Source organism: Sturnus vulgaris, chromosome 2, assembly GCF_052056855.1.
Source record: "Sturnus vulgaris isolate bStuVul1 chromosome 2, bStuVul1.hap1, whole genome shotgun sequence".
NCBI classification, from domain to species: domain Eukaryota; kingdom Metazoa; phylum Chordata; class Aves; order Passeriformes; family Sturnidae; genus Sturnus; species Sturnus vulgaris.
In genome coordinates this window covers 16,835,700-16,859,269 of record NC_142244.1, presented here as the reverse complement: position 1 = coordinate 16,859,269, position 23,570 = coordinate 16,835,700, and the positions used below count along the sequence as shown (strand labels likewise).

At 48.8% G+C, this 23,570-nt stretch overlaps 1 long non-coding RNA gene across 4 annotated transcripts in view; it reads left to right on the top strand.

Annotated features, from left to right (window-relative positions):
* Positions 1 to 23,570, top strand: part of LOC148224636 (uncharacterized) — a 60,821-nt gene that overhangs the window by 19,770 nt on the left and 17,481 nt on the right. For all 4 annotated transcript variants that reach the window (XR_015800582.1, XR_015800581.1, XR_015800580.1 and 1 more), the window contains 2 exons: positions 8,076 to 8,272; positions 20,975 to 21,142. This is a non-coding gene — a long non-coding RNA (uncharacterized LOC148224636). The remainder of the gene's footprint in view (positions 1 to 8,075; positions 8,273 to 20,974; positions 21,143 to 23,570) is intronic.

Genomic DNA, 23,570 nt, shown 5'->3' with positions numbered 1-23,570 from the left:
TGTAATTTGTTTTAAGGCAAATCCTTGGGGTTTCATTTTGCTTTCCAAAGTGTAACAGCTGCTTAGGCTATGTTTTCTGAAGAGCTGAAAACCCTGCAAGGTCTGTCCATGAGTTCTGGCTTGGGTCATTAGGATTAATCTAAGTAATTGCCTCGCCCTTTGCTTCAAAGGGCTTAGGTCCATTTCACTCAGTGATGAATTTGGCCCCAGAATTTAAGTATCTACCACTTTTGTACTTTCCATCCTCAAAAAACCCCCCAAAATTTTTCATATATCCTTTGGTAAATGGGCACCATAATTTCTGCATAGAGCAAATAAGGCAGAGGGACGGGAAATTCATGAAATGCTGATTTTTGCCTCTTTTTTTTAGTTTGTTTTAAATAAGCTACATCAAATTCCTTATCACTCCGTCCTTAGAAACTGCCTTAGCACAGTGGAAGAATTGATTGCATAAATGCCAGCTGTAACTCTCTTATTTTTGGTAACAAGGCATTACTAAAGGCAGAAAGGCAGATTAATTCAGTGCCATGCTCTGATGAGACCCAGTGTCCTTTTGCCTGAGACTGGCTCAGGAACCCTCTGCTACCTGGTTTTTGCTTTCAGCCCTGGATGTGGGGACTGTAGCAGTGGTTCAAAACACACATCTGTTACTGCAGCAAGAGCTCCTGAAGGGTGTGCACATATAGGTTAATTGTCAAGGGAAACTGACTTCAAGTACCATCAGACTGTTTTCAAATGTAATCGTGACACCGAAGAGGATGATCTTTGAGAGATCAGAGAGTGGAAATTATTCTCTTGCTTTGCACATCTGAGTGCAGTTTGGCTACAGTCAAATTAGCTGTTTCAGCCTACACTGTCAGTTTGCTCTTATCTCCCTTTCCTCTTGTTGTATTATTAATAATAATGAAAAAAAAAAAAAAGTTAAAGACTGCAGTAAAGACCTATCTGCGTGGGGCAAGGCTGGAGCCAGCGCCTGCCTGTGAGTAATTGTGGATGGTGACCAGCATTTGAGTGCCCCTCAAAGGGATGTGCCAGCCCTGGGGATAGCAGGAAGCTCTTTGCCACGCTGCCTGCGGGTGTCTGAAAGGCAGGACTGCTGGATTTGAGCTGGCTTTTGAGTCCTGCTTCATCTTCCCTCTCTCTCCCCCCTTGCACAGCTGCATTTAGTAATGAAGCTGGCAGCATTAGAAAGTCGCTAGAAGTAACCCAGCTGCCTCCGTGGGTTCACGGGGAGAGTGACTTTGTAGCTGCTCTCAGTCAGTCCATTAATTGCACATAATAAGGCATTTAGTGACAGAAGGATGGTTGATGAGCCTTGGCTGAAATAACAAGGGGCTGCCAAGAGCTGTGTTTCTTTGTCAGGGAGGCTTGTGGAGGGTCCTGGCGCTGAAGTGTGGAGTTGGTGTCGTGCAGGGATTGAGAGCAGGGGGAACCTGCTGCTCCCTGATTTCGAGGGCACACAGCTGGCCTGGCACTGAGCAGGGAAGCACATCCATGCTGGGGGACTAGCAGGGCTGATCCACTCTGGGGACAGCAGGTCCCTGCATCTCCAGCAGTGTCTGCCTCCATGGGGAGCTGCCCCAATGCCACAGGGCACCCGGGGGCTGCACCACCAAGCACCTCGTGAGAGATGAGCTGCTCCAAATGGGCTGGGCATGGGACCTCCATCCCTGTGAGAAAGAGCAGGGCAGATTACATGGAAAACCAATGTGAACTGGGAAACTTGGGCTCTCTGCTTACTAGGCTGGTCCTCTTGGTTGTGATGGAAAAATGAGTAATGGGTGGAGGTGGGTGCTGGTCCCAGATTCTGACAGATTCTTTGTGGGCTGCCATGGGCTCAGAGAAGAAGAGGACAATGGCATGGCAAGGGGATGCACTGGCAGCTGTTTCTGCAAGGAGGAGTGTGAGGGGTGCATCATCCATGTGATGCTGCCAGGCTTGCTTGGAGCAGCTCACTCCCTCATTAATAAAGCAGCTGCTCCCACAGCACCAAGCGTTTCACCAGCATCAGCCCCTGGTGTTGTGGGGCTCCCTACACCTCATTCCCAGCTCAGCTCTGTGGGGAAGCAAGTCCAGGAGGTGTCACATCAGAGCCAAGCAGCTCCTGTTTGTCTCAGTGGGGAAACAGAGAGTGACAGCATCCATGCAGGGACGCTCCATGCTGGGAGAACCCAGCCTGTGGAGGTAACAATGAGCCCGGGATGATCCCCCACAGCTGGACAGAGAGCAGGCTCTGCATGTCTGTGCACACAGTGAGGGTCACCCTGCAAGGGAAGCTGTGTATCTCCCCGAAATAGCCAGCCATACTTGCAGTGGGCACATGCAGGGGGTCCCTGGAGCCCACAGCTGGAGCATCTGCCTCGGATTTGGTCTGTGCAGCTGCCTGGCTGGTTGGCACATCCCTCACCCGGGAGAAGGTCTGTGCTAGCAGGTGGCAGGAGGTGTTCCTTTGTCTGAATGAGCACTTGGGAATGTCAACATTTCTCCAGGCTAGTTTACTGTTCTCCTTACCTATTTACTTTAATGTCTCAGTCCTGTTCAGCACTAGAGGGTGTGGATGTTTCACAACATTACCCCTGCATGGAGAAACAGAGGTACAGCACAAAGGGTTGGTTGGAGCACAGGTTTTCCAGCCCTGAACTCTCACTCCATCATGTAAAGTCCAGAAGGAACAGGAGGCATGCCTGGCACAGAAACCTGCAAGAGAGGGAACAACAATTCTCTGGGGCAGATTACAGAGATGAATTATGGCTTGTATGAAAGGTCATAGGGAATGTGGAGAATTGGCAGCCCTGCTGGCTGTGACACCTCTGTGGATCTTTCATACACCCCTTTGCCATGGTAGAAGGGGATGTCACCTGTCCCTCTGTTCAGTTGGGGACATTCTGGATGAGCTGTCCCACGAGCTGCATGGTGCTATCCTCTCTGAGCAGTGGGTGTTCATGCTGCCACCTTTATTACTATTTTTAATTAACACCCTGTCATGACTTGGCAGCATTCTCACCTGCTCTGTGCCTCAGGACGTCTGGACAAGGTCTGGCTACCTTCCTCCCCAGGGCACTCCTGACAGCAAGCCCAGGGTTTGGAGGCAGACAGCTCCTTGGTGACACAAAATCAAAGCACGCAGTGGAACAGCTGCTCCTGCCTGTGCTGTCTCCAGTGCTGTCCTTGTCCTCTTCCATGTCCTTCCAAGGAGAGAGGCAAGGACCTGGCACAGCTGGCCTGTCCCACTGCTGGCAGCAAGCCTTGTGCTGATGTTTTGGGCAGCCCTGCTTTGCTGGTGTGCCTTATTTGTTGTACAACTGAAGGGGAGAGGACGTGGGCTGATGTCAGATCCTAATCACCTACCCACAGCTTCTATTCTTTGCTCTACTTCTCTCCATCTGAGAGGAGAGATGGAAAGCTCTCCTTCTTCTCTTCCTCTCTCCCTAAAGGCTTCAGCCTCCTTCTCCTACTCACCTAATCTAGACAGCCTTGCTTTTATAGAGTGTTTTGAGGTTTTGCCTTGAGCTTCTCAAAACCTGGAGACCTGAGGCATGCACTGCTCACAAGGGTGTGAAATTCTGTGGCCAGAACCTATGACTTTTGTTTGCTTTTCAACAGGGGAACACGTCTGCAAATCCTCACATCAGAAGTCCTGGGTAGAACATGAAAGATCTTTGGTAGGGTGCAGGGAAGTGAAATGTGTTTATTCACAGAAAATTGCAACTTCAGGTGGCAAATTATTTTGGTTTCTTCCAAAACAAAGTGTTACAGTTGCTATGGAGGTCTTTTTTATTTTATTAATAAGTTTGGGTGAAAAAGGGAGATTTGTCACACTTGTGCAGGCTAGATTTGGAGGGAAAGGTCTTGACCTCGCTTCCAAAAGGGGGAAAAAGAAGAAGCATCCCGGCTGGCTTCTCCTGTTGTCTTACCTGACCTCCTTGACCATCCTGCCTCACCCAGATGCAGCACGTGTAGAGACACCAGTGATGTTTCAGACATGTGGTTGGAGGCTTTGGCTCAGGGAGCAGCAATCCAGATGAGTTTCTGGGCCCCTCCTGCCTTTCCCACCTCTGCTGAGTAGAGGAAGAACTCCCCCAAACACAGAAGTGGGTGATGGAAACTCTTGATCCCCAAGCTTTGACCACACACCTCCCAAAAGGGAGACCAGGCGTGACTCTGAGTCACAACCACACGTGCATTATTAAAAAAAAATCAAAGCAGCATCCTGCCGTGGAAATCTTTCCAAAAAGGCTCTGCCATTCCTGCCCCCAGCAGCAGAGCAAATGGCTGTTTCTGGGCATGCACAAGCAACCTCCTGGCTCTCCCAAACCTCCTGCATGCCCAGGAAACAGGGAGGAGAGAGCTGCTCCTGGGCTGCCACAGCATCCTTGACCTCGGTGTGCTGGGGCAGCGTGCTCTGAAGTCTGAGGTGAAACAGGGAAGCCTGCCCAGAACATTTCACACTCTGGAAATTCAGATCCTGGTGGCTGTGCCTGGAGCTGAGAGGTTCTGGGTGGGAAGCCCTTGCTGTAGGACAGGTCCATTATGGAGAGCTAGCTCATGGGCAGGGATTGCTGGAGCAAACAGCCTTAATTCAATAAGTAGCTCTTACCTCCCAATCAATGCCAGACCTCTGCCCCCTCCCAGCCCTGTTGCTGGAAGTGCCATTATTGTGGTAGAAGGCAACACTGACTCTCTGACAGCCCTGGCTTCAGCAAAGGAGCAGGGAAGAGCCACTGAGCCTCTGGGCTTGTCCACACAGTGCTGGTGGCACTGAGCTGCTCCCCTGGGCAGCTCTAGGGGTGCTCCATGAACACCAGACACTGCTGACTGAGAACTTCCTCTCAGCTGCTTATTGTTCTGCCAGACCCCAAGTGCAGCAGCTGAATATTTCAATGCCAAGTGTCTGCCCCAGGCTGATTTATCTTTTTTCCTTTAAACAGAAGCTTCAGCAATAATTGGATCTGTTGTTTCTCAGAGCGAGACTAAGGAAAAAAATGGTCATAAAAAATCCTGCTATGCTGGAGAAATGCAATGCCTCTGGCCTCAGTGGACATCTGCAGTTCCCACTGCTCTTACTTCCCACATGGAGTCATGGAATGATGCCCAGCTGGCCACCTCTGCTCCACGTGCTGCTCCTCATGTTCTGGATTCTCCTTTGGAGGGGTACAGAGCTGTCTGAGCACATCAAGGCAACAAAACTCATTGCCTCTGCATTTTGTCCTATCAGGACCAGAGGGTATCTCTGTGTCTTAGTCTCACCCCTCTTTCTCTGCTCTACAGGGCTTCAATGAAAAATCAGCACATTTTAACACATGACATGAACCCTGGTGCTGTAAGCCTGAGCTCAGGAGAGCAGCCTGTGAAGAGAGCTGTCACTGGGGAGACTGCTGGGCAGACAGATGGCAAGGGATACAGCCTCACTCTGAGCAGCAAGGCTAAACCATGTAAGGCCATACCTCTGCTTGTCAGGCAGTCCCATCCAGCCCAGCACTAAGGTAGGAAACCAGCAGAGAAAAGCATGCTAAAGAACCTGAGTCTCTTTTTTTTCCACCTCCAGTTCCAGCTGTTATTCTTTTAGTGAGTGAGAGGAATTCAAGCTATTTGTTCCTGGCTGTCAGACCTTAGCTTCTGGGCTGTTGCCTCTTATTTGTTTTTAGTTGCCTGGCTCCTCACAGTGATCTATTTCTTCCTGTGTATTTCAGTATTTCACCCTATGGGCAATGATTTACCCTTTGTCACCAAAATACTGCATTAGCATTCATCTGTTTTTTCTGTGCTAAGTTTGTTTAAAAAAACAAGGAACGAGAAACCAGCAGACTGAAAGGAGTTTCACCCCATCCTCCTTTCGATGCTGCCTGCTACCAGCTCCTTTTAGTCAGGTTGCTCCTCATCTTCCAGTGCTAGCATTAATCCTCAGCTTTGCTGGCTTAACTGTTAATTCTCCACTAGCAGGCATTTTCCGTGGAGTCCAGACAGATGAGATGCCTTTGTCTAGGGATGTATTTCACCAAAGCAGTGCCATCTGTGTAGAACATGGCTCACCTGTTGTAAAACCCACCTTGCCTCTGAATTTTGTTTGCTTTGCCTTCCATCTAGGCTTTCTCTTCTCAGGAAGTGTGCAAGGCTTATGTGCTGCCTGTGTGCTCAGGTCTGTGGATCCATCACATGCTTCTTCAGTCTTGCTAGATCCTTTAGAAACCCCTGCTACCAGCCCTTTGTTTAATTCTGGTATCTCCCCCTGAGTTTGGATTTGGAGTTTGTCTCACTGACTCCTTCACTCAGTTAAAGCACATCAATCTTTTACTGGAAATGTCCATACCCAAGGCCCTCCTCCCTATCAACCTTTGTACCCTTCCTCTTTTATTCCTGATCCTCCTCCTCCTCGCTGAGAACTCGACCTGATATTTCTTTCCTTTGCGGTCAACTCACAATTTTATTTTTGACAAACAAAATAATTTGAGTGCTTTACATGCCTGCTGGAAAGCTTTGGGGGGGTTTTCCCCCTGGACCACTGAGATCATTTGGCTCCTTCCTATATCCTCTTCTTCCAGCAATACTCTCAGAGTGTTGTTACCACAATGGAGGCACTGGGCTGGGATTCATGTTACCAGCATGGATCACAGGTGGACTTGACTTGCTTCCTCATTATTCCCAGTGGAATGTCCATTCCCTCTCACCACAGTTTATTGCAGTTAGTTCATGTGCTGCCATGAGCTCCAAAACCCCTTCCAGAGCCTCTGCTTTCCAGTCACGGCACCCTGGGAGTCCGCCTGGAATTTCTTATTCCAGGAACCACTTCTTGTAGTAAAATGCTGTTTAAGCAGGCTTTGCTCACTGAACTGTGGAGACTCCTTTGCATGGTTGCCCTGTGCTCCTCATTATTCATCACTTTGAATCTCTTTGTCATTTATGCACTGTAACAGCACCGAGATTTGCATCTGCTACCCAGAGATGAAAATGCTGCAAAGTGTCAGGCCTCAAGCAGCTCCCCAAAGAGCCCTGCTTGAAACACTCCCATTTGTAGATGATTCACCACTGACAATTTCTTGTTGAGATCTGTCAGCCAGCTCTTAATGTAGTAAACGTGTGGTTTATTGATATTATATACCGCTGATTTTTTAATCAGAGTGTTGTACAGTCGAGTGTCAAATGCCTTACAACAGTCCTCCCCAAAACTGACTAGGAGCCAGCCTTGGAGTCAAGTGGTAGGTGTGATATGTGTCAAATAATTGTGTCATCTCATCAGGGAAGGCCCACAAATCTAGCTGAGCCAGTTGTTAAATATATTCCCGTCCTCTGCCATCATTTACCACCACAAAACTCTTGGGAATGTCGTTCCAGTCTCTCCAAGTTTATTGCTGCCTGACTGTGTGCCCCCACATCCTTTGGAGCAGGAGTTTTGCTGCATTTTTCTTCTACACAGCATCAGTGTGGGAGTGTACCTGATGCTCAGCACTGGGCAGGCCCCAAGGAAAATGGGATATGCAGGGTATGGTCCTCAATGGCCTCTGTCTCCAAAGGCAGTTGAAGGTGTAATTATTCATCTAATCCCCTTGGTGTGCACAAGCTGGAAACCTGGATTCTGGGAAAGCTGAGCTGGAGAGGACCCAGTCCTGCAGGAGATGTTCACTCATCCCAAAGCTAAACCTGAGACTAATGGGCCCGACCAAACATTTCCCTTCTGAAAAGACCAGTGATGCCATGTGCTCCCACAGCCCCTGGAGGAGGACTGACCATGTTCTGGGGGCTCTGGAGGTGCAGAGGGGGACAGGGCACAAGTGATGCTCTGTCCCCTCTCTGCACTGCATTGTAGCTCTGATGCACTTGGTTTAAGTCAGCTGGTGATAAATAGTGAGAGACAGGAGTTTGTTGCAAACAAATGAGCTTCAACTAACCTCATTTCTTCTTTTGACGGGATAACAAGCTTAGAGGATAAATTCTTCCCTGCCAGAATTTGTTTCTCTCCTGCCAGCCACCTCAGCATTTAGCAAAACCCCATTTTTTGCTCAATTCCAGGCTGCTTAAAGCAAAGGGTGAGTTCAGACCACCCTCCTCAAGTTTTGGATTCACAAGCTTTTTTCCTGCAGGTTGCTGTACTTGCTCCCAATCCTCCCACCTCTGGAGATGCTCAAGCCTCCCCAGTGCCTGCACTCAGAGCCCACACTGACCTGAGACCCTGTGAGTGGGAAAAACCAGCTGTGTTCATCAGCAGCAAGGACAATTCTTCTCAGCAGCCCTTGCAAGGTGTCTGAAGAGGCTGTTCCCAGGCAGCTCAGCAGCACTGGTAAGTACATTGGCAAGAACTTGGGATTTTCCTTGGGTGTCTGTCAGGATTCACTTGGTTTTGAGACACTGCTGGTGATAAACACTCTGGAAGTGCTTTTCCTACACCTCTGGAAGCCGTGCAGGCACTCAGCTGTGCGCCTCTTGTTAAAGGAGTTTTCTCTCAGCAGAACTTCAGAACCTCCCAAGAGTCCAGAAATATATAAAGTACTCAGGAAAAGAGGCCAGGTTTGCAGAAATCCAGGAAGACCACTCAGAGGCTGAGGAGTTTGGGATGCTCTGCCTGTGACTCAGGGTTTTGGAGTGCTCTGGTTATCCAGCACCTCTAAAAACCCAGCTGTGAGATGCAGAGCAGCAGGTACATGAGTGAAATGCTTTAGTAATGTGCTGTTTAGCAGCATCCTGAAAGGCCCTTCTCCTCCAGGCTTTGAGTGCTGGGCATGGTATTCATGTCTGGTGGCCCTTTTCACAGTACCTTTGTTGCAAATAAGAGCCCGGGCCCTTATGTTCTTTTAGGCAAAGGTACTGGGAAAGAGGACGTGTTTAAATAATTAAAAAGTGCTTTTCTCCATTCGTGGTCATTGCGTCACATCCTCGATGAGCACAGTTCTGTGTGCAGTGCTGAACTGAACCCTTTGCCAATTTCTCCCAATTGGTCAAGGCCTTGAAGAGTGAAATCAGCAGCATTCAAAATGAAGCAAAACTCTGCCAGGATTAGGTTTTGTTACGAAGTGAAATTTGCCCATGGTTAATTTTGAGAATTTGTTAAGGGGCGCAACCTGGGCCCAAATCCAAGCAAGTGCTGGCAGGATAAAAATCCTTCCCATGTGACCAATGCAGACATTTCAGGGGCACCATTTGCAGCATGGTGGTCCCTGTGTGCAAAGAAAATATCTGTCCATTTCAACACAGGCTGACCTACTGCCTGCTCGGGGACTTGCATGGCCTGTCTGTCTTTCTGCAGAAGTGCTGAGCATGTACTATTCCCACTGACTCCTTTGTGGGTAAACCGTGGGTTTGACAGCTTAGATCCACGGTTTGGGGGATTTGTACCACGTCTGGTGACATGTGAAAAACAGCAGATTAAGATGCAGTTCAGTGTTAACCCTGCCTGCAGATTAGTATTTTTACCAAGTTCTCACCGTGCTGGATGAGCTGCATCAGAGAGCTTTTCCTGCTAAGGAACCACTGCTGGAGTGCAACTGTGATGCAAGGGCAGATCAATCTGCCCCTCCAGATTGCAGCTGCTCTGAAGTTTTGGACTTGTCCTGAATACAGAATTCAAAACAAAGCCTGAGAGCTTGTGCTGACTGAGAATAAGGTTTGTGCAAACCCCTGCCAAGTGATAAGGCAGCTCCCCCTGGCTCTGAGAACGGAGCTCTCATCCCCAGCCATGCTCAGGTGAGAGGGGGAGCTGGAGCTGCTGTGAGAACACCCAATCCCGCAGCTCTGGGGTAAGTGGAGGCTCTTGAAAAGTGCAGACTGGGTGTCTTTCACCTGTGGTTTACCAGGGAGGCAAATCAACAATTTGCTTAAGGAAATACCTTTACAATTCAGCACATCGATTATCAAATGCGTGACGAGTAGATGCTTGAAAGGTGCCTTGGTTTTGCATATCTTGGTTTGAATTCTGGCTCCACAGAGATAATATGGTTTTCCCAAAGCTGCTTCCTGCTGTGTGTTTGCCTTGGGCTTAGATTGGCCACTGGGGCTTCAGATTGCAAAAATCAGATCAGGATGTGCCTATCTTTGTTTTCAACAAAGGGACAAACTTTGCCCTTTGCAGTGCCTGCAGAGAGGTGAGTAATGAGTGTTTGTGGGAATATTGGTTAGCTGGGCTAATAACCTGCCTGACCTTGCTGGGGAGAATCCCTTCTGCCCTTGCAAGACAGGAGTGAGTCTCCCTGTGCAGCTTGGAGTCACCTGCCTCCAGGGAATTTCACAGCAGAGGGCATGGGGAGATGGTGTGAGTGGGGGAGGCTCTCCCTACCTGCCTCTGTGCCCTCTGAAGGTGCAGAATTGCAGGCTCTGGTGGGCTATAGGCATGAACAGTCCACAGCCTTAAAACAGAGAAATTTCCTGATATAGCTGGAAAAAAGTTGTGCTCTGTTCTGCTGCAACACTACCCAAGCTACCTGCTTCCAAACATCCCACCTTGGTGCTCCTTCTGCTCCCTTTTCCTGCCCTTCTCCTGGCTTTGGTGATGCTGTCCCTTCTGCAGCAAAGTGCTTTTTGTCATCCCTGCAAACAGGATACTCGATTTTTGGGGACAAGCTCTCCACCATGGGGTGAGCTTCTACAGCACCTTTCTAATCACAGGGTAGGTGCATCTTCTGAGTCTCTTGGGAGGTTTCTGTAGAAGGAGAGGGTTTGTACCTGGAGCCTGAGTTCTCATTTTGGACTGCTCAAGGCCTTCCTGCTGGCAGAGAAGGTAGGAACTGGTTTCAGAGACTAACCCTGGGATTTAACCTTAGGATTCCCTTCAGGTGCTTGGCTTTGCCTGCCCGTCTCCCCAGGACAGTGTCACACTGCACCAGCAGCAAGATCTGTGGCATCAGAGCTGGTGACGTCTCTTGTAGAGTCCCAGGTGCTGGGCTATCAAAAAGAAGTTAACGAGATAATCAGAGCTGACATGGAAACAAAATATTGCCCTCCAAGCATCTTCCCCTTGTCATTTTCCTGCATGTTTCAGTGCATTTTGTGGTTTTCTGCACTGCTTGTGCACAGCAGCCCTGATGGCTGAGTACACATCTTCTGGTGTGGTTTGCCCCTCTCCATTCTTCTTGCTTAGCCCTCCCTCATTGAATCTGATTGACTCTGAGGCCATTGATTTTAAATAAGGTCTTGGGGGAAGGTCTGAGGGTTTTGCTCTGGTTTTGTGCAGCAGGCTTTGAGTTCTGGTTGGGAGCCACTGAGCACTGCTGCTCTATTAAATGATGGTCAGCGATAGGAGCGCAGTCATCTCTTAATACCCCAAATTGCTGCTTTTAAGTGGGCAGGGTTTGGCTTCTGGCCAGATCTCTGTGCTCCTGGCACAATGATTCATTACCTTGTTCTGGCAAATGTATTTTCATCTGCTAGTTTAAATCTGATTTCTAGTACTCTGTGTGGTTCTCACAGCTGAGGAATTTCCTGCCCTTTATCCTCCTGTTTTCTTCCAATCTAGACTAAAATCAATACACTTAAATAAATAAAGCCATTGGGCTTGTGAGTACCTCCTGCTGTGTCAGCAGCACAAGAAAAGCTGGGTGGCCAAAGATTAGTTAAGCCATTTTCTTCTTCTTTAAGTAAATTTGCTGTTGTTGAGGCATGCTAGACCTCATCAGGGTGTGCTTGCCACTGGCAGATCCAGCAGCATGTCCTGGCATCCCATCAGTGGCAGGGAAGAGTCCCAGTGCTGGTCTGTGGCCACCCTTACCCATGAGGGCTTGGGCTGAGCATGGTTTTCCGGCATTTTTTAATGCTTTGTGATGGGGATGTTCTGCCTCAGGAGAATGGGGGCCACAGGGTGTAGCCCTGTCCTTTTAAAGCACTTCCTAGGTGTGGCTTTCACTTCTGCTCCTCCCTGGCAGACATGAATTTCAGGTCTGCATTTTCTGAGAGGGTAATACACTGCATGGCAGGGATTATTTTCCCACAGCTCCTGTGTGCCCTGCAGAGGGGGATGCTGCCAGGAGCATCCCACACCAGGATTCACACATCCAATTCTTCTGGGGCCAGGGAAAATGGGAAGGGTGGCATGAAATGAGGTCTTCTCTTTCTTCCCTAATGCCAGGAGTTACCCCCGAAGCAATGAGTTCAAGGAGCAAAAAAACATATTTAGGATTTCTAGACATTAGGGTTTCTGCAGCCCTGCCCTTGTATGTGAGGACAAAAAGGGGTTTTGTTGGTGAGCTATTAGGTGTATTCCCTGCCCTGGATTGAGTTCACTGCTGTATGCTAGGCAGAGAAAACTTTAGTGCAGTGGAAAACAGATCCTCTCCTGCCTTCCTGGGCAGTGCCCTCAGTTCCCCCCTGTTCTTCACAGAGCCCAGTAGCTCAGCTTTGCATTCATATGAAGAACAGAAATTGTGCTCTTGGGCCTCAGCTTTGTGTCAGCTTCCAAATTACAGTGTAAGCCCTGCTCCAAAGGTCTCCTCTTGACTCAGGGCAATCGTTCAGAGATGTCTCTGTGCAGCAGCTGCAAGGATGGAAGGAAACTGCCTTTTTAACATTCTCTGTACATGCTGTGTTTTGGGTATTTGTGGTATTTTTTGAAAGGAAAATTATTTTTAACAAAATTGAAAATAGTGACAAGCATAAAATTTATTATTAATAGAATCATAAAGTAGTTTGGGTTGGAAAGGACCTTTTAAAGGTCATCTACTCCAATCCCCCTGCCATGAGCAGAGACAGCTTCAACTTCATCAGGTTGCACAGAGCCCTGTCCAACCTGACCATGAGTATTTCCAGGGATAAGGCATCTGACTCTCCGGGCAACCTGTTCTTGTGTTTCACCACACTCATTGTAAAAACTTCCTTCCTTATGTCTAATCTGAACTGACACTCCTCAGTGTAGAACCTCTTGTTCTATCACTACAGGTCCTGCTAAAGTTTGTCCTCATCTTTCTTGGAGGATGCCTTTAAGTACTGAAAGGCTGCAATAAGGTCTCCTTCTCCTTCTCCTTCTCCTTCTCCTTCTCCTTCTCCTTCTCCTTCTCCTTCTCCTTCTCCTTCTCCTTCTCCTTCTCCTTCTCCTTCTCCTTCTCCTTCTCCTTCTCCCAGCCTGTCTCCATAAGAGAGATGCTTCAACCCTCTGATCATCTTTGTGACCTCCTCTGGACTCACTCTCACAGGTCCCTGTCCTTATGTTGGAGACCCCAGAGTTGGATGCAGGACTTCAGGTGGGATCTCAGGAGAGCAGAGGGGTAAAATCCCCTGCCTCAACCCCCTGCCCACCCTGCTCTGGATACAGCCCAGGATGTGTTTGGCTTTCTGGGCTGCCAGTGCACCTGGCTGGCTCCTGTCCAGCCTCTCAGCCACCAGTCCACCCAGGTTATCCTCAGTGGGATAAAAGGATCCTGTTGATCCCTTCATGCCCCAGCCTGTGATGATGCCAGGAGACAGCACAGCCCAGGCACAGCACCAGCACCTGCTAGAGATTCAAACCTGTTGGACTTGTTGAAGAGATGAGATTTCCATGGAGGGCCACTTCTCAAGCTTGTCCAGGTCCTTCTGGATGGCATCTTTGATACACATCTTCAGGTGTGTCAGCCACACCACACAGCTTGGTGTCACCTGCAAGCTTGCTGAGGATGCACTTGTCCCTTTGTCTATGTCACTGATGAAGATATTAAACAGTGCCTGTCCCAGTATGGACCCCTTAGGGACACCACGGGTCACTGGTGTCCATCTGGACTCTGACCATCACCTTCTGGATGTGATTTCTCCCTGCTATTTGCTGCATGATGAAAAACTGTTCATAAAACAACTTCCCACTTTTTCTTCTGTTATCATTTACCTAGCTCTGGCTGCAGTTGCCTCTTGGGAGCAGCTAGGATGTGTTAGAACCCAGCAGTTCAGCACAGGCAGGGAATGAAGGTGCAATGCCTTCCCTCCCTCCTTGCCAAGAATTGCAGGGCCTGGAGATGAAAACTCGGGGGGTGCAGCATCAGGCTCATGGCACAAAGGTAAGTGGGATGCCACAGCATCACTGCAATCTTGCAATTCCTTGACAGTGGATGGGATTTCCAGAACCTGCCATCCCTTGGTTTCTCTGGGCTGAGCTGGGATGCCCTGAGATGCCCAAATTCATGAGGTCACCGGGCAGTAAGTGATGCTGTGTACGACAGGGCTGCCCCAGGAGCTCCTCTGAAGGTGAGTACAGGTGTCACAAGCTGTGCCCCGATCTGGAGAGGTGCAATGGAGTGGAATGGAGACAGGCTCTGTTTACACACAGATACCTGTGCAGCCAGCAATGTTAGTGAGAGAAAACAGAAAAGGACATGACAGTTACACTGGGTTTTCATTAAATATTAAATGGAGTGAAGTTTTCTAGAGTGTGCCCGGGCTCTTTTCAGTTGTCTGTCTGATGGCATGAGTGAGAAGCCAAGTGGGTTGAGCCCTGGGTGTGGAGGTGCAGGGTTTGTTTCCTGCTCAGGAGCTGTGGTGACAGGAAGTGTTTGTGCCCCAGGAGCTCATTTCACCCGCAGCAGCAAATCTCTTCCAGTTGTCCCACTGCTGGTACAGCCCAGAGAGAGGAGTTAATTCTTGCAGGTGTCTCCAGCAAGAGGTCAGGGAAGGGAGACTGCTGGTGCAGAGCTGGCCCAGGCTGGAGAAGCAATGGCAAGCAGCAAACCCTTCCCTGGTTGCTGGCTGGGGATGGGGAATTAACCACTCCTGTACCCCATTTCCACCAGGTTTAACACAGAGTGAAGTCCCTGTGCATAGGAAATGCTGAACAACTGCTGGAACTTCTTTATTTATTATTATTTTTTAAAATTCTTTTTTGTCCTTTCTTTCCCCACTTTTCCCTTGCCCCAGGAGCTGTGACACAGCCTGGGCACAGCCTGCCCATCCCACTCCATCTCCTCAGCAGCCTCCCCTTCCCTTGTGCAGGAGCTTAGCGGGGCAGCAAGAAGGAATCTCCTAACTTGGATTGGGTTAATAAGTTAAAAATGCAGAGCCTTAATCCCTGCTGCTAAATCAGAATGTAATTCAGCTTATAACCACAGCCCAATCCATGTGAATTACAATCACTTTAAATACAGCCAGGACTAGCTGGGATTTAACATCCTCCCAAGGGATCCTGAAAATGAAAACTGGGACACTGCACTGCTCTGGGTGAACCTGCCATCAGAGGGAGCAGAGGCAGTGGGGCAGAGGGATTTTGTTGGGATTTTGGTACCTCCCAGGCCCCTGGAGAGAGGGAACCTTGGGTGCAACCCTTGGTCAGGGCACGTGGCTGAAAGATGCATGTGAGCCTCCTGCAAGAGCTTATCCCTGGGGAGGGGGACAGAGGCTGCCAGCAAACCCACAGCACTTTTATCTTTAATTTAGAATGTTTATCTCAAGAGATTCTTCCAGCTTTAAAACAAACATAAGGAGATCTTCATTTGTCTGGCAGCATCTGGCCTCTGAAAGCAGGCACGTACAGTACAGCCCTGGCAGCAGGGCTGATAGCCAGGGCTTGTTCTCTGCCTCCTTTCTCCCAACTTTAACCTCTGGCAGGATGAACCTTGCTTTCCCTCTTCCTGCTTCAGGAAACCACTAGAGAAAATGGATCTTTCCAGAGCTTGAATCAACAGTGGGCAAGTGTTCCAATATGTGCATAAGAAGATTTTTTTTTACTGCTTTCACTGTTGCTTGATGAAGTCCTGGCTTTCACAGCTTTGATGGGCAAAGAACAATTGTTCATTGTCTTCCTGCACCACCTCAGCCTGGGAAATGGGAGCAGTGAGTCCTTCTGCCACCACTGACCCACAAGCTTTCCCAGGCAGCCTCAGGCAGTGTCTGGGAGCATGCAAATTCAAAGGTTCCACAGAAATTGAAGGTCTTAATGGATGCTCTTCCAAGAATTGAACTGGAAAGTCCCTGTGGGAACAAGGCATGACTCTTGTGGGCTGCCAGGCACAGATAAAGAGTTCAAGGCATCCAAGTTACTACTTACATTAGTGGGTAGAGGTTAGAAAATAAGATCTTTTGCTCAGACTGGTGCCTATGTTTGAACCTTTTTAGGAGGAATCTGATGGTGTTTTTTTCACAGCACTCTTTTTTGTGGTTTCCTTATATTGCTATTTTTCCATTGGTGGAAGGCTAGTGCTGTTGTGCTATCACCTAGCCAAAATGAGAATGCATGGCAATTTCTCAAAGCCTGGCATGAAAAGTGCCTGGTGCACTGGGATGGAGAGCTTGTGAGTTTTCTGTGGGTGTGATGAGGGAATGGAAATGATCTGAGTTCTTGGGTGCTTTCCCAAACCCAAGCTAGCCAGTTTTCTATGTTTAGACATGGTTTACTTAGCAGCACTGCTAGAGTGGAGAGGAGAGCAGAGGGTTTTCAGGCACCAACAATGCCTCCTGATGCAGCCTGAGACTGTTCCCTGTCCCAGCCAGTGCTGGGGCTTGGGCTAGGACAGGGGGAACTTCCCAGCTCCTCAGACAAACTGCACAAAGCTCCCAAGCATATTGCTCTTGGCCTTTTACAGAAATACACAATCAACTGATGAATCTCCTCCCAGGCAGCTGGGCCAGCTTGGCCGCACAGTTGTTCTGACATCCCTCCCGTGTCCTCCAAGATGTGCCTCAAGGCCATTGTCCCTCTCAGCAGCTGCCTGGGTATTTGCCAAATTTAGGGGTGAGAGCTTTTCATTCCCACTGAAGTCATCACAAGATTTTGAATTTTTGCAGGGCTTCACAATCACATTGTTAGCTTGCCCTGAGCTTTCAGGGGAGCTGTAAGCAATGCTTCCCCCTACTTTTGCAAAAAGGAGAGAGATGCTCATCCGAGTGTGACCAGGATGGGCCAGCCTTTATTCCTGAGACAGAGGATCACACCACTTCCCATCAGGGCTGCCCATCTATGTGCACTGCAGGTTGGAAAGAGAGGTCTCATCTTTCTATGGATGACCTCCAAAAGGTGCTTTGAAATGAGGATGGTCTCAAGAACTTGAGACTTGAAGTCTCTTCCTATTAGGCTTTTTCTTCCACCAGGAGACTCCAGAGCTCTCAGACTGGCAGTGGGGCATGGTACTGGATCCCTGTTGTGCATCATGAAATTATCCCTCATTCCACGTGCCCCCACACACAAGTGGGCAAGGACAAAATAATGCTTGCAAGTGACTCTAACAGGGAATTACAACATCTGCTCCATCCTTTATATGGGCTGCAGTACTGGAAGGACTAAGCAATTTCATGTGAGTCTGGCCCCAGCTGCAGTTACTCCTGTGCTGGCAAAGATGTGAAGGCCACAATGAAAGCTTCAGGGAGATCATCCTAAAAAAGAGGAGGAGACTGGAGGCAGCAGGACCACTGTGTGCTAATCCCCTCTCCCTACAGTGGAGTGAATGGACAGAGGATAATGCCAGGACAGGCTGACCTCCTACTCTTGCCTTCTCCAAAGATGACCTCAGGACCACTCTCATCAGCCATCAGATTGGTCCCTGCTGATGCTGAGACAGGGCAGAGTCCCAGACAGGCACAGGACTGGCTTTTCTCTCCTCTATTCTGGATGTGCCTCTGCTCAGCACCGAGGTGCTCCTTGCGAATAACAAATAACCAAAATGCTTTGTCAGCATGGAAGCCCATCACACCAGCACAGGCTGTGTCTGAAATACAGAAGCAGTGCCGTTTTTGCTGAGGAACTCCCCCAGAGACAGACAACTCCTGCATTATTAACAAGGGTGCTGATGAATCCCTGTTAATGAGACGTGCTCGCTCAGCCAAGAGGCCGTGGCCACGCTGCTCTCTGCTCCACACTGCAGCCTGTGCCTTGGAGAGCAAGAGGGGATTGCTCTGGGGAGCAGTTGGAAAGGCTGTGCTGCAAGATTTGGCTACTTTCCCTAAAACCTGCACGTGTCCTGCCAGACTTGAGCTAGGTAGACAGGGAAATCCAGTGTTGGTTCTTTGGTGGCTGTAAAAAGAGAGGTAAAATGCTGCCATCCCCATGGGCGTGTGACTAAAGAGAAAGATCTGTGTCTTGATGTGTACTCTCTGCTCTGCTCTAGAGAGCAATGTAGGCCATATTCTCTGGTCTATTCCTAAATGGTTCAACCAGGGGAGCCTCCTTCTCTGGCTCAACAGATTCCCATGTTAGGAAGAATCTTTATCCATCTTTTTTTTTTTTTTTTTAAAACTCAATTTCATCTTGCTCCATTTATCAATTCTTCTTTTGGCTTCTGGATGCAATTACTCTCCCACTGTGGTCATTATACCTCCTAGGATATTTGTAGAAGAGGATTTTATACAGCCTTAGCTGATATTTGGCCAGGAAAGACATCTTAAACTCTTTAATGTTTTGCTAAGTCAAGCCTCCTCCGAGCTTTTCTAGCTGCTTAATACTTTTTTGACAGTACAGCACACAGGATGGTATTTAGGAGCCTCTGTGTATACAGAATGACTGGTCAACCTCCAGTGCACCACATAAAGCCTCTGCAGTCCAGCATGCTGTCACCTGCTCTGATCACACTGCAATCAGTGTTAATTCCCCAGCAGTGCTGCCAGGATACTTCACTCTGCTCTGCAGACACTCTGATGCCTTCCAGATACCACAGATGATGTCACATTCCCGATGTCATTGTTGCCTTGTGCAGAACTAATCTGATAACCTAATCTGTTTGTGCTACACCCTTCTGTCTGCTGGTGGGTTTCTGTAATGTGAATGGTGTTGATCTCCAAATTTTGTCTGTGCAAGAGGAGGGCAAAGCAAATCCTGCAGGAGCTAAGATTGCACAGGAATCGTTTGAGTAGCACTTTTTTTGTTAGTGGGGGTTCTTTATATCTCGAAGCAGAACTTCCTGAAAATCTTGTAAGGAGTCTGTGGAGTACGGGCAGTGTGGAGTCTGCAGAGTTGGGGCAATGAAATGAAAGGAGTGGTGCTAGTAGGGCACCAAATCTCCCAACAAGATTGTGCAACACCAAAATGATTGATACATTAAAAATATTGGAGTTACCTCTTTTATTCTTTCTGATTTTAGGTGTGTGATGCTAAGGTAGCCTTGAGGCCCTGATTTTGGCAGCAGAGTTTTGCAAATGTCCCTGTAAGCTGAAACACCAACAAACCCTGATGAGATCTTGGAAAAGCCTGCAGCATCTGATGACCAAACCCAGAGGTGCTTTGGACAGAGTCAGAGGGAAGTGAGATGGTTTGTTTTGTATCAAGGAAGGCAGAGCTGAGCCTTTGGAAGGGATCACAGAAGGAGAGATACACTGAAAGGGCTCTCTGCTACCTGAGAAGCAAAGTCTTATCTGTATGTAAAGTGTAGAAACATTACTGGTGCAGCAGTTGAACAGATCAGATGTGTGATAATGCAGAAACAGCATTGCTAATGCTCAGGCTGCATGGACAGCACTGCACAGACCCTCCTGTGCTCACCCCACCCTACCTCAAGCAGAGGTGAGTTCATCTTCAGAGCAGCCTTGGGCAGTGCAGGGGAAACAGAGCCTGAAAAGGAGCCAGGAAATCCCCGAGGGTGGGATGGGGAATGGGATTAAGGCAGTCTGCCCTGAGCAGGAGACCAGCTTTCCTTCTTGCCTGCAAAAGCTGTAGCTGTACTGACAGCCTGCGCCACGTGTTGAGTCCTCTGCAGGACCGAAATATCTCGCTTAATTGGTGGCAGCAGGTTATGCTATCTAAGTTTTGCAAGCCTATTGATCGTGCTCTAATCATCTTAAGGAAGGAATAGGTTAAAACGAGGGAGGCACTGATCCCTGAGGTACCCACCACTCACCTCCTCAGTGCCCCTCCTCTCCAATTACTATCCCTTTGTGCTGCTGTCATCCTGCCGGCTTTTCCTCAGCTTGGCAAAGCATCTGGAAAAGCCCCACGAAAAAAGTGGAAAAGCACTGTTTCACCAGAGGGAACATGAGCACAGAGCCTTGCCTAGGAGAGCTGGGATGTGCTCCCACCTCTGCTGCTGATCACCCAGGGGCCGGTCTGTAATTTGGATATTGCTGCTTGTCCATCTTGTGCAGTGGGGCAGCTGCCTGCCGAGGGTCACTGTTCCTTCATCACCCTCCCCATCTTTTGGCGCTGTGTCTCAGGCTTTGTGCTAGGAGGGCTCTCTCTGTTGGGCCAGGTGATGCCGTGGGCAAGCAGCCCTGCTCCACAGCACATCAGCTGCGAGGATGCTGTGAGGCCAGCTGGGCTGTGGGGAGGTTTTTGGGGCCCAGGAGCCCCAGGGGTGCTGGTCAGTGAGCTCCAGCTGTGCCTTGTCCCCTGCACCGTGTGCCTGCTGGAGCAAACCTTGCCGTGAGATCGCGGAGCTCCTGTTTCCAATTAGCGCTGCTATTTCGGAAGGGAGCATCCACGTTCCCGATGTAACCCATGGCAACCATCTGTGGAACCGGCGTTGCTGCTGGCTGGGGAGAGGGAATGGGGCTGAGATGGGGGCACTGAGAGGGGAACCTCCCAAGTTTTGGGAAAGCAGCATCTCCTCCCTGCGGGCGCCTCTCTGCCCCCGCTGGCGCAGGAGCGGCGGGAGGTGTCGCTGAGCCCATTGGCATCCCACGCAGCTGGATAATTTATGGGCAGCGGCAGCAGCTCACCGTCACTTTGTTTGCAATTTGCCTCTAAATATAGCTGTGCTCGGAGGGAGGAAGGCGAGCTCCTGCCCGCCTCTCCCCCTCGCTAATGCGGGGTCTCTCCGTGCCGCCCATGTGGCACCTTTGCCATCCTTTTCCATCCCACATCCCATACACGCCCTGCCTCGCTGGAAAAGGGCAGCGATGAGACGCAAAGCCCTTGGGCTGGTGGTTAAACACTGGCGACAGTGTCCTGGCCAGCTGAGCCTGGCAGCTTGCCTGGGTGCACTGAGCCCGACCACTTCCCAGGGAATGAGCTCTCATGGGAGCATTTCTCTGTGTTCTTTTCTTTTAGCAAAATGTGCAGTAATTGCATTAGTCCCAACAGAGGTGTAACACCAAGACTGGAGTGAAAGACTGCCTGTGGTTATCACCTAATAGTTCCCATGCTAAAACCAAATATCTCTTGTTTATCCCCGTGCTGCAGGTGCCAGCCTTGCCAGTGAGCACAGCGTGGCCCAGGTCGTGCTGCAGACATGGGGACAGGCTCTGGGACACCCCAGTGGTGACACCTCCCAGCTTGGGACAGGAGCCCTGCAGCCACCAGGCCAGGGAAGGAGGCATGGCCTGGCTTTCCTCATCTGTACTTGTGTAGGTAAATGCAAGGTTCCCCTTTCCAGGTTGGAGCTACCCCCACCCTTGTGCTACAGGTGCTGGTGTTGCAAACCACAGTTCTGACCATGGGGACACATCAGGAGTTGAACCCAACTCTGAAGCTGATGGGAAAGGAAAGGCACTGAAGTGCTGACGAGGCATTATAATAAGTACTGAGCAGAAATAAGAACCTAGTTATGTTTTAAACATAGCATTAATTAATAAAGAAAAGGGTACACTGTAGATACTAAAAGCCCTCAGATACTGAGGAGAAAAAATGTCTTTTGCCCATAATTTAGAGCATGGTTCCCTGGACCTAGATGACAGCATGGTTACCTCTGGGGAGGGGACCCCTCTGCAATGGCACACACACTTGCTCTGCCCCACAGAAGAAGAGCTCTCAGAAAAGAGTGTGAGGATAAAAGGAAAAGGTCATTTTCAGACCACATCACTCCATCACATCAACATTAATTCCTCTTGGTCCGTTACTTTGGATGTAACCGAATGCAGTGAAAAATGGCTCTGTCCCAGTCTGGCAGTACACTTCAGCAAACCTATCTAATAGGTTTATTATAGTTTATTGAGCAAGTGTTAGCCCAGAGTAGATCAGAGCGACCGCTGAAATGCTAAATGGTCTCAGGAATGATGGCATTCCGGGAAGAATTATTGTGGCAGGATGGGTAACTCAGTGTCTAGGGCCCCATGCTGCCTCCATCCCTGTCAGAAGAAATAATGGCCAAATTTCCTTCTGAGCCTCATGGCCCATTGGACTAATCTATAGGGGCCAGCCTGTCCAGCACTTACAGTACCTTCAGCTCCACCAGCCTGGAGGATCCTTTACAGTTCTTTCCTGTGAACAGATTATTCTCAGCATGAGAATCCATGATCCTGCCTCTCCTGCTACACACTAAATTGGAAATTCCCTTCTCATGGTGAAGCAGCGAGTGTTACTGGGCCACAACCCCCGTGGGGAAAATGTGAAACTTGTGTCCCAGCTCTTGGTAATGACACAATTAACTCTGGGTGGGAAAGATTTGAAAAACACTTTACTCTTTCTGAAAAAAAAAAAAAAAAAATCTCTAAGCCTTGTAAAAAAAAATGGTCTTGAAAATCTTCTTTATAGAGAGACCATATTTTATTACCAGACAGAGTTAGCAGCAAGGTTAGTTTACTACACCAACATAAAAATTAAATGTCCAATTACTGTCTCTGGAAACAATATTAGGGAGAGGAGAAACAGCAGAAGGCTCCACCAGCATCTGCCTGCAACCTTAACACCATCCTGCCCACCAGATCCAGATTTCTTTCATTCAGTGTCCAAACCGAGGGTTTATTCTAGGAACACTCTCCCTGCAGAGGGAAGTTTCAAGAAGCCACCCCTCCTTTCCTTACAGTCCATTATTTATGTCCCTATCTTTCCAGGAGAGTTGTAGAGTGAAAATAGAGTGCTGAAGGGCATCCTGGGGATTTTACAGCAGCTTGTGACGTCTCAGTGCAGGTCTCTAGAATCCCCTTATTTTATGCTAATATAGGGTCTCTATAGAGGGCTGAGGCTTCAGCCACCCAGCATTTGTGAGACTCCTAATGCAGTGCTTGCAAGCTTATTTGAAAACAGAGAGCTCTGCTGAGAAAAGGGACTTCACAGTCCTTATTCTCCAGCCTCTGCTTCCATCTCTTCTCAGTCAGGTGATGAACTTTCATTGCACCAGTCTCCCAATTACTGAGTATATGGGTTCTTCAGCATCCTTACAGCAGTTTCTCTTTTGGATGCTCTGTTTCTCAGCAGAATGACTTGCAACATGCTCTCTTAAGTGATTTCATAACAACCTGCAGAAAAATCCTGTACTTTTTTCCTGATTACAACCCCCACCTCCCCATAACTAATGCACCATTTCTGACACCCACAACCTGAATTACCCTAGTGCACTCCCACAGAGATTGTATCAGATGTATTAATGATGCCTCTGACTGATTCAGCCCCTGGCACAGAACCTTCTTCCCTGTTGTCAGGTTATAAGGAACAGAGGTTTCCCTCACACTGGACCAGCTGTCAGCATCAGCCTGGTCTGAATTTTAAGCTCACAGCCTATTTCTGGTGTGCATGTGCTACCCAGAGGTATCTTCCTTGAGAAGTTTCCACTTGAAATACACCAGGATCAGGCATGGTTGTACACCAGGAGTGCAGAGGCTGGCAGTACCATGTACATACTCATATAGATAAAAAAACCCCAGATAACGAATTGACAGGACAAACTCAAGTGAGTTTTGTGCTTAATGATGTTTCTAAGGAGTACTGCTTCTGCTGCTTACAGAACTGGGGGTGCCAATGGCCCGTGTAATTGAGGTCTCTACTTGGTGTGCCTCGGTGAATTATTCCAGGGAAGTGAAGGAGAAGGAAGAAGGCAAGAAGAAATCAAACGTGACCACAC